We start from the raw sequence: 11,720 nt of genomic DNA, 5'->3' as shown, positions 1-11,720 counted from the left end.
CAGTTTGCTAATGCTGCTGTTATGCAAAATACCAGAAATGGATTGGCTTTTATAAAGGGGATTTATTTGGTTACACAGTTACAGTCTGAAGGCCCTGAAGTGTCCAAGGTAATGCATCAACAATCAGGTACCTTCACTGGAGGATGGCCAATGGTGTCCGGAAAACCTCTGTTAGCTGGGAAGGCACGTGGCTTGTGCCTGCTTGTTCCCAGGTTGCATTTCAAAATGTCGTTCTCCAAAATGTCAGTGTCAGCTTCAGCTGCCATCTTCAAAATGTCTGTCTCAGTGACAGCAGGGAGCTCCTTCTGTCTCAGCTTATATAAGGCTCTAGTAAGCTGATCAAGGTTCACACTGAATGGGTGGGGTCCACACCTCCATGGAAATTATCTAATCAGAGTTATCACCTACAGTTGGGTGGGGCGCATCTCCATGGAAACAACCTAATAGAAAGGGTCCAACCTAATCAACACTAATACATCTGCCCCCACAAGATTGCATCAAAGAACATGGCTTTTTCTGGGGGACATAATATAGCCAAACCGACACAAGGACCATTTCACAGATGATCACATTTTCTGTTATTTCAGTTTCTGTTGCCTTGCCTACAATGACTGAAGAATGTGGAATCTTCCCACTGAAGTTTTATTCTCTCTTGAGAAGGGTTCTCCATGTCTAGGCATTATGTGGCATTAGGAACCTGTTTGGAAGTCGCTGGTCATCCTCTGCTGCCCAGCTTGGTTCCTGGCACCCACTCAGCAAAGGTTTGCTGATTTGAATGCTATGTAATTAGAGGAGAACATTCCTGACAGTTGGGGATACTGGGAACCTTTCCCAGGAAAGCTCTGCAAAGAAAAATACCAATTCATACCCACCCTAGGTTCTCTTTTGGTGTGTCAACATGTTAAAACTTAAAGTTCTTGAAATTTTGGTTGTTGGACTTCTAGGTCCTGGTTATAGGGAGACAGGCTGTATAGATCCTTGGTAGGAATGGAGTAGAGCCATAGTTTTCGCTTTAATCTCAAAGTGCTGTCTCTAATTTACAGGAGAATTAGAATGCTTCCCAGCTAAGGTCATGTCTGTGCTCAGAGTTGCCTCTAAAGGAGCTTATTTTGAGAATGAGTTCTTGATTTCAAGATCAGGGGGAGGAGATATGGAATTTGAGGGCATGCAGCTTCTGTACAAAAATTCACAGAAACTAGAATGCTGCTGCTCCCTGTGGCCCTTAATGATTTTGATTAAAATACAGATACCGTGAGTCCCTGCCCCATCAAGAGGGCAGAGACGCTTCAGGGCTCTGTCCCCCCACGGAAGGCCTAAACAACCAGCAAGAGCTGGCAGAAACATCTTTCTCAAAGCTCCAGAAACCAGTTGAAGGACTATAGAAACAGGGCAAGTACTGGATCAAGGAAAAGTCCACTTAAAAGTGGTAGGATCTTGTGGCCCCTCACTGGGCCCCCTCCCCCCTCGCTGGACCCTTCCCCTGTCACTGGGTTCCTCCCCCTTGTTGGGCCCCTCTCCCCCATCTGACCCAGTACAGAGCTGGCCTGTGATCCCAGTGCAGATCCCTGGTCTCGGTTTCAGAGGGAGCAGAGTAACCCTTGTGCACATACTAGGAGCATGTATATCTGACCCAATCTTTCAGGGGTGGCATGAGGGACTCACTGTCCCAGAACTTCTCCATGTAGAAGGCGGCTCCCTGAGCTCTCCTATAGGATGCTGTGGGAGAGCAGTCAGTTCTGCTGCCTGGGGCAAGTGATCCTGGCTGTGGGACATACAGTGCAGTGCCTGCCACCATGAGGAAATTGCTTCCTAGGGAAGGGAAGACATTTGTACCCATTTATATGAGGTTCTGGGCCATAAGTGCATGTCCAAGACAAGATGCCTGTGCAGAAGGGATCAGGGAAGCCCCTAAGCTTTGGCCTGGAGCTATTCTCTAAACTCATTGTATGGATAAACCCTGAAGAAGAGCACTTGCACAGGTCAATCTGCAAAGACTGGGAAAGGTGTTTACTTTTTTTTCCTTCTTTCATTTCATGATTATTTTTTGTTAGCTCCTGGCATTCAAGTAAAGCTCTGTCATAATACTATCTGGATACACTCTTAAGAAGCAGATGCCTAAGGGTCTAAATTCCAGTGATGACCCATTCAATTATCAAAATGTCCAGGTTTCAACAAAATATTACAAAACCTACAAAGAAACAGGAAGCACAGCATAGGCAGAAGAGACAATTAGAGCATTAGAAACCATCAGTGAAGAGACCCAGGCCTGGGACATTCCAAAGACTTAAAAAAAATTAGTCCTAAATATGCTCAAAGAATTAATGGAAAACATGGACAAAGAACCAAAGGAAATCAGGAAAACTATAGATGACTACAAAGAGAATATCAAAAGAGAGATGGAAATTATGAAAAGGAACCAAATAGAGCTGAAGACTAAAGTAAAAGAAATTAATAATTCTCTAGAGGGATTCCATAACAGCTCACCATGTGATCTGGCACACATTGGAGCTTGCAGAAGAATGAATCAGTGAACTTGAAGATAAGACAATTGGAATCATTCCGTCTGAGAAGCAGAAATAAGAAAGAATGAAGAGCAGTGACCAGAGCCTGAGGAGCCTGTGGGACACTGTCAAGCACAACGATATACATGTCGTGGAAGTCCCAGAAGAAGGAGGGGCAGAGGGAATACTCAAAGAAATAATGGCTGAAAACATCCCAGATTTAACAAAAAACATGAATATACATATGCAAGACACTCAACAAACTTCCAACAGGATAAACCAGAATTGACCTATACCATGACATAATATAACCAAACTGTCAAATGTCAAAGAGAATTCTGATCTGACAGTTGCAAGAGAGAAGCAACATGTCACATATGAGGGAGCCTCAATAAGGTTAAGTTCCAGTTTCTTACCCAAAACCCTGGAGGTAAGAAGGCAGTGGGGTGACACAGTGCTGAAAGCAAAATTGTACCACCCAAGAATTCTGTATCTGGCAAAACTGTCTTTCAAAAATCAGATGAGATTATGACATTCCGGGACAAACAACACGGAGGAGGCTCATTACCACTAGACTGGCCCTACAAGAGAGGCCAAAGAGGGTCCTGAAGGTTGAAAGGAAAAGATACTAGAGAACAGATTGAAGCCACATGAAGAAATAAGGATCTCCAGTGAGGATAATGATGTGGGTAAATATGAATATAATATAAATGCTGATACTATTCTATTTTTGGTCTGTAACTCCATTTAGATTCTTCAGGATCTAAAAGGCAAATGCTAGAATGTAACGATCATCAGTTGTTTTGGACTCATAATGTATAAACATGTAATTTGTGACAAGAACTACATAAAGGCGCAGGGACGAATAGTTACAGGAACATAGATTTTGTTTGTTAGTGAAGTTGAGTTGGTATCAAAGCAAAAGAGATTGTTATAGATTTAGGATGTTAAATTTAAGCCCCATGTTAAGTATATGTTATGTACAAATAAAATATTGGACAATATTCAAGCTCATAGAGACAAATTAGAATACAGTTTGCCAGGGGTGGGGGCAGGAGTAATGGGGAGTTAATGCATAATGAGTATAGGGTTTCTGTTTGGAGAGATGGGAAAGTTTTAGTAATGGAAGGTGGTGAGGGTACTACAAAATTGTGAATGTGATTAATCCTCTTGTATGGTATGTTTGGGAGGGTTGAGATGGGAATGTTAATGGTTTTTGTATGTTCCCACGATAAAAAAAGAGCAGTTAAAGAGGCTGTGACAATTAAATGCAATACATGATCCTGGTTGGGATCTAGCAAGGGAAGAGTAAAAGCTCAAAGAGACATCTTTAGGAATACGAAAAAATTGGAATAAGGATTGTACATTTTATAGCAGTGTTAAATTTCTTGAACTTGATAGCTGTGCTTAGGGTGGCTGCATAAGTGAATATTTGTGTTCTTAGGAAACGTACATGGTATTATGAAGTGAGCATAATGTATACAACGTACATTGAAGTGTTCAGAAAATGGAATGGTAAATAGATGGATAGATAGAATGATACTGCAAGTGTGGCAAAATGATAAAATTGGTGCGTCTGTGTATATGGGCGTATGTTGGAGTTTTTGTATGGGGTTTGTATTATTTTTGTAATTGTCCTATAAGTTTGAAAGTATTTCAAAATAAAAAAAAATCATAAAATAGATACAGTGAATGCTAACAAAAATATCTTCTAGTTGCTTGTGAAACTGTTATTTCATGGCTTCAGTTTAAACTAATTTTCCATTCATTTATTATCTTCCTGGAGGGCAGTACACTAGTGACAGTGTTGTAGGATCCCACCCCAGGAGAGCAGCCTCTCCTCCAACCAAAATACTACATTTGGGGAGATAATCATTTGGGTTTGGAATTCCATGAAAAATGCTGATCTGATTCTTTTTTTTTTTCTAGAAAATCTTTGATAGAATGATAAATTTAGTCCTAGAATTGGTGAGGGATGAGTTGTTAAGAAAAGAATGATTTCCATCTATGCAAAGGTGGTGACTGAGACTAAAGCAAGGGTGGCTTTTGTTAAAGGCACAAGGGAAGAGTGACGCCTCGGATGTTTGGATTTGGGGGACAGCACAGGCATAGGGAGTAGAATAAGTGTGTGTTGGGGGAGATCTCAGAGGAGGAAGACTACGTTTGTGCCTTCCCCTATAAGCCAGAGGAAGATTTCAGGAAGGACAGGGTGGTAAACCATTTGAGCCAGAAAAGTGTAAAGGAGAATAAGGATTGGAAAAAGACCATTTGATTGGGTGAGAAGCAGGTCGCTCACGTGGCTCCCAGGGTGTTGTAGGTAGTGAGATTGCTTTCGGGGCTTCTCTCCAGGTGACCACTAAAGGGTAGTCGTGATTTAACCTGACTTTTCCAGGACACTTTTAAAAATAGAAGATACAAAATTGACCTGGAGCCTGCAAAGAGTAATGAAGTAGGCAGGGAGGTTGTAATCAGTGTAGTATCATTGTAAGTTTTACATTAGGGAATAGGTGCTTTTCTCAACCAAAGAAGAGGTAAAAATGAATCGAGCTAGGAAAGTAACTTTTACAGACGTTCAGGAGCCTCAAATAACCCCATTAAAAGAGAACGATGAGAAACGAATATGCTGGCTCTAGTTAAATACTTGAAAGAAGTCAGCACATATTTTTTACCATTGGTTGTACTTGCAGATAGAAGAGGCCCAGGCACACCGATGAGGGTTTTGCCATTAAAAAACCCAACTAACCAACCGAACCCAACTCAGAGTGCTTTGTACAAAAAGCACAAGTAGCTTACAAAGAGAAAAAAAAAACAAAACTTTTGAATAAATCAATGTCTCCAGAATGCATCACATTAAAAACCATTCTTTGCTTCTTTTAAGTCATAGTGAAAGAAACAGCTCACTATGCTCCTCTCTAGAGTATTTGCAGCTAATGAGCAGCTGGAGGTCTTACTGGAACTCCATAAACTTGGATTTGGAGGAGGTGGTCTGTGCAGCCCCTGCCCATGTCTGACTTGACAAATTCATCCTATGTCTGTCCCCTGGAAACTGCTAATCCCATGGCCTTATCCCAAACCATCTATTTCCAGTTCATACCACGTTTACTTAGCTTTTGTGTTCTTTTTTTTTTTCTCCAAGCCCTTTACTATTCATTTAAACTGTTGAGGCACAAACAATAAAAACTGAATTTTTTTTACATACAAGAAAAAAAATTTGTATCATGGCTGCCTGATATGCCAATTTTCTCAAAATCTCTTCTGCAATAACATTTCATTAACACTCTGGTCCACAGGTTGAATCAGTGAGGTCACAAAGACAGGCAGGAAAGAGGTAAAAATATCAAACTTACTGAGGGTTTAGAAGAATCAAGTATTTACTGACTGTATGCTAGGCACACTGTATTAGGTTTTACACACTTTACCTAAGTTAAATGTGAACGTAAGTTCTAGTTATCTATCAATAGAAAAACAATGCTACTGTCAGGTAAGCCTATGTTTTAAATGCTTTCACCTTAAATACTATAGAACCTTTGTATTTAACAAAGATCTTTCCCAAAGAAACATGTCAACACACCCTAATACATGTTTGCATTTCCAAAGATTTTATAATAGCGTGCAATATTAGCACATGGTAACATTGTCTGTTTTACTTGAATTAAATATTGAGTTGTTTTATTCCCTTCTACCAGGTACCATTTGGCTAGCATCACAATTTCCTTGTTTCATCACTACTATTAAAACTTTAGGTAGGAAACATTGCGTTCACTGGGGTAAAAAAAGCAGGTTTTTTTTTTTTTTTTTTTTTTTTTTTTTTTACACAATACCTTCAAAAGTACCAAAGCTGATTAAGCCAAAATGTACTTGGCTTAATCAGCTCTAAAGTGAGGCTATCATAGACTTTTCAACAAGGCTTAAACCAAAGTGGATTATTTTCCAGAAAGCCAAGTGATATCCAGCTTGTACTGCACTACAGTTTTCAAGGACATAAATACAGTTGGCTTTCTACTCTCCCCAAATCTAAATTGACCCCTACTCCTCCAGCCAATTCTTAGTTTTTCTGGGCCCATTCTTTTCTTGCCAAGCTGTCTGCTCCTTGCTCTTTTTTCCACCTATATTCTCCCTCTATCCCCCCACCCCCACCCCAATTGATACCTAGACTATTGCAAGAGAAAAGCTTGTTTCTCAGCTGCATGGTCAATTATTAACCAATCACCACTATAATGCTTTGTATTTCAGAGCCCATTAGTAAAATGACTGTCATGTTTCTACTGATCATCCCCCCCAAAAAAGTACACCAAGTGTCATGATAATAATAATAAAAGTAAGAAGGTACCTGGAGGAAGAGTCCTTAAATGTTTGAACCGTCTAGTTTGATGTTCCAATTTATAGGTGAGAATATTACAAGTGATATGACGCAATACGCCCAAGGCTGTGTGACTAACTACAGCAGAAGCTAGACCTGTATTTCAAACTCTGCCCACTATACCACAACCACCACACAGAAAAACCCCTAAGATAAGTAAGAAAAGTTTGTTAGTAAACCAAAAGCCCAGTACATAGGAAAAACCTTTGGGATCTTTCTGCAGACTTTTAGACAGCATAAAAGCCAGTTTGTACAATGTTCAGCACATGTCATACAATACCAAGGATCTTTAAATATTGACATGCAAAAAACATGTCAATATTTGAGAAAAAAAGGTCCCACTAGCTGCATTCTTTTCAGTCTTCAGCCACAAAGTCAGGCCTTACTCTTAGTGTTCAACAAGATAAATGAATTAGATTGAATTAGGATTAAAGAAGTACACTAAAGAGAAACGCAAAGGGGAATAAACATTTCTTACAAGCAGGTCATCCAGTTACCAATACACTTCAAATTAATTTACAGAGTTGTGACAGAACCATATGACATCAGTGAAAATCAACATAATAGTTAGACATTAACAAAAGATCAATTTGGAAATACTAAGTCAGGCAAGCATGCGAAATTCAGAGTATAAAACAATGCAAGGCCTGGTAGTCAAAGTCATTCCTCAGGTGAAGGTGGATTTGAAGATGCTGAAAAGAACAATATACATTAGGAGTTGAAAGGGATGCCTCAGAAATCAGTGGACCGGTTCCCTTATTTTATAAATGAGGAAAGTGAACAGACATGAATTGGTGAAGCTCACACAGCTAGTGCTATTTGCAACTACACATATCTAAAATACAGGGTGATAAATATCCAGAACATATTAAGCCCACTGTTTTAAATAAAACATTTCACTAAGCTCATAGATTTAAACAAAGTATTCAAGACTGATGCAAGGGGTAGTGGTGAAGTTCATAATATAGCACAGCAGCATGTTTCACAAATATTTGATAAACACAATCAAGTTTTCAAACAATCTTCTGATGCATCGCAAAATGTACTAGCTTTAAAAAATGTGCATCCTTCAGCTTTCTCATATACTTTTTTTTTTGTCTTATCTTCCAAACCTGAGCAGTGGGTATTTTTAACCTAAGTATTGTTACATGTATGTACATTTTAATTGCACATTTCAGGAAGAAACAAAATCCATGATATTTCAGTAACTCAGTGTATTTATAAAATGAGAAATGCTCATCAAAATACACTTTTCACTGGGAAAAATAAATAAAACAGACAAATGGATCCACACAAAGTAAAAATTAACTTTGGTAGACTTCAGTGTGGTACACAGTGCATATCAAGCACATGTGCCCTTATTCCCCCAGAGCTGTTGATCTTCCGAATTTTTTAAATATTTTAAATTGAGATTTGATTATGTTGACATTTGTTTTTCATTCTACATCATCTTCAGCCAAGCTCTGAGCACTTACAATTCTCTGACTAATTGTTGGGAGCTTAGTCAGAAGCATCTGAGACACTGGTGGTGGACGAGTTTGCTATAATACTTGCAGTAATTTCTGTGGTTGTCCACACACAGCAATTGCATTTGTCAAATAGTCCACACCCTTCCTACACTCCCGCTCTCGCAGCCTGTTCTTGAAATTGGGGTCACTCTGTCTCTTGCAGTGGAAGTAAATGCATTACCCGATGAAAAGATCCCCGCATACACGGGGGGCAATGATGCTGTTCTGACCGACCATTTCCTCCCCACTGCCTGGCGTGAAGGGTGACGGAGCTGTTGGCCGCCAACCCTCAAGGGGGACGGTGCCAGCTTTTGTGTTCTATACTTGAATTAAATCTACAGAGAATCTACATCTTTACTTGTTGAAGTGATGATTATTAAAAATAATGAATAACGTAATTCCACATAATCAAGATCACCTTTGGTGAATGCCACATGAGGCAATAAAAAATGAGAAATGATCCCTAATGAACAAACTCCATAATCCTATAGAAGTGTTTTTTTTTTTTTTAAATAATTGGAATAAATCTGAATAGCAAATAATTGTCCTGTTAAGCACAACTGGCTAAAGACAAAAAAAAAAAAAAAAAAAAGCAAACAATATAAGGGATTCTTGGGAATATTAAAAGTGCATATTGAATTTCCTGAATTTTATTTCTAGACCATTTGACATGCTGTTTTCTTTTGGTTTCCTTATTTACCACCTGGGGTTAATCTTTTCACCGTGGCTGGTGGTTCTCTCTTAATCTTGCAGTTAATCAGTTCTGTGGCAATTTGAATTTTGTGATTATTATACGGTGGTACAAAATTCGGAAGTAGGCCAAACTTGAAAGCATTTCTGATTTTTTTTTATTCGTCATTTTATAGTCCCTTGCCCCAAGAACTATGTTCTCCCAATCCACGTTGGCTGCACAAGGACCTCAAGGTAACGTTTTGCCTGGCCTCCTCCACTTTAGTATTCTGAGCTCTCAAAGTTTAGAGCCGACTCCCATTAAAGCTTACCTGTCCAGTTTCCATGTTGCTAAGTGACAGCAAGTCAATACTTTTTAACGTGGCCCAGCATCGTTTGTACCAGGGTACACACATCTACTCATTTAAAAGAAGGCATTCTAGAGAATCACACATTGATTTAAAAGACTGGTTCTAATCAAAGAAATTCCAAACCTCTTGGCTGTGAGAATAAACTAAATATTATACTATACCTCAAATCACAGCACATTACATTTATTTGCCAGTGGGACACCATATAATGAAAACTCTTTGTGGACAATGAATAGTTTGTTTAAGATGGATTGCTTACTCTTTTATTTTTTCATGATCCCTGAGTGCAATATAATAGCATTTTGGCTCATATTACTGGCAAAACAGTAAACGTTTGCTTCAGGAAGTTAAACGTTCTATTGATAAACATTCCAACATTTGAATTCTACATTGGTGGCCTGCCTGGTGTGGTTGCTAGTGGCCAGCTGGCTTATCTTGAGCCCATGACATTTGGTTGTCTTTTTAAGGATAAACACGGCATCAACACAGGGCATTATGTCTAATAGAACCTGTAAGACATTGTCAAACTTAAAGGTGATACACAGATGCTCAATCGTACATTGTATTAACTTTTCATTTTTCAGTACCTTAAACATCTTCCTGGTTAACAAGTGAAGTAGTTTGTTCAGTGCACCTAAATTTTCCTCCACAGTCCCGGAGCTTGCTTTGAAGGAGAACAAGAGCTCTGTGTAGATAAAAGGAGATGAATAGCAAGGCAAGTGCAGACTTTGGAATGAGAGATTTCATCACTGTGCTCATTTATTTGTCTTGTATGTTTGTTTTCACTAAAGATGAAATAAAAGTGCATCCCTATGTCAGATAACCATGCTTCAGCTACATGTTTAAGGCAGGAAGCAAAGGATATGTGTCCCTGAAAACAATTCAGTGCGATTATTTACCAAGTTTTCCTGAATACTAAGAGGAAAAGGTCGGCTGACATACAAAATGCAGCTGGGCATTTTGGGCGCTGGTGATTCTTGATCTTCCATTTATCCCTTTCTGAATAAAGAATAAAATATAATTTGAGTTAAAATTAAGCAGAAAGTATCTCTTATGACAGTCTGGCTCTGTTATGCTATTAGTCTTTACGAAAGTTAAGAAAGCTTCATGCTTTAATTAGAAGTCCATTATTCTCTCTGTCTCTTTCCCTCTCCTTTTCTCTCTCTCAAACTGTGGTTCAGATCTTCTGTGGGGAAAACACCCTGACTTCTTTGGCTGATGAGCTTTCAGCAGACACTCTCAAGTTACTGCCCAGTTGGGGGCTGCAGAGCTGAGAGAGGTGTGATTCACGCCTCCAATTTTATGTGGCGAGTTGACTTCATCATGCCTGACCACACAAGTTGAAAACTCAGAAGAGGAGATCTGAAGTGAGCTGGATGAACCTTTCAGAAATTTTAGGTTGTTTAGTAGTTTTTTAAAATAGCAGTGATGTGAGTGGTTCCCTGACTTTCTATGAACTGCAGCGTATTGAACAGCTAATGTAAGAAATAGGCATAAAATGAAGTCTTTGTGCATAGCAAGATCATAGTTGAACCGGTGGCTGGGTGGACATATACTTATATCCACATCTTCAGATATTTAAAAAAATACTCTTACTGATTGTGAGTGGGGGGCCTGCTTTTCCCAATATGGTGAGGAGGTATGGTCAGACAGCTGCCTGGGGGTGCTGCTGGGCCAGGGAGGGGGCAGAGGGAGAGTCGAGTTAGAGCAGCCAAGCAGGGTATGCTAAGATTTTTACTCAGCTGTGCAGTGGATTAGGATAATGGACTCGGCTCTGCATTATAGCCACGGGTGACATCAGCTGGGGAAGAACTTACAGAAAAGAAAACCACGACCTCCTCCTCAAATGCAGAACGAGCTCTAGGGGCTTTACTGGTGATAAAGAAGTTCTTGGGAGAACAGTTGTGGTGTCCAGTGGCCAGGTTTAAAAATCTTGCCTCTGCCATTTGCATCAGCGTAACCAAGGATAAGTCACTTAACTTCAGTTTTTTTTCATTAGTAAAGGAGTGAAAATAATTTGTGTGGTTACCTGGTTCAAAACACAACATGATTTTGGGTCCTTCAAAGAGAAAATAACATGTGGAAGAGCTGCGTAACACTGTAGGGCACTATATAAAGTTAGTTCTTTTTATTGGTTAGTCTAGATTACCACTGACAGAGGCGGTGGCGAGGTTTCTCCACCCTGATGTGCTTCTCCTCGTTGGTACCGATGGAGAGGGCAAAACTCGCAGGGCAAAAATGCCTCTCATCTGAATTGCGAAAACACTGAATTATAGAAACATTTTGTAGGAACAATGAACTTTTCCTTTGG

General features: G+C 39.6%; 1 pseudogene; it reads right to left on the bottom strand.

Moving 5' to 3' along the window:
• Positions 1-8,297: 8,297 nt before the first annotated feature.
• On the bottom strand, positions 8,298-8,606 carry LOC119511105 (annotated as a pseudogene).
• Between the last annotated feature and the right edge of the window lie 3,114 nt (positions 8,607-11,720).

Source organism: Choloepus didactylus, chromosome 16 (assembly GCF_015220235.1).
Source record: "Choloepus didactylus isolate mChoDid1 chromosome 16, mChoDid1.pri, whole genome shotgun sequence".
Lineage (NCBI taxonomy): Eukaryota > Metazoa > Chordata > Mammalia > Pilosa > Megalonychidae > Choloepus > Choloepus didactylus.
Note: the sequence above shows the minus strand (reverse complement) of the source record. Positions and strands in the feature narration are given on the sequence as shown.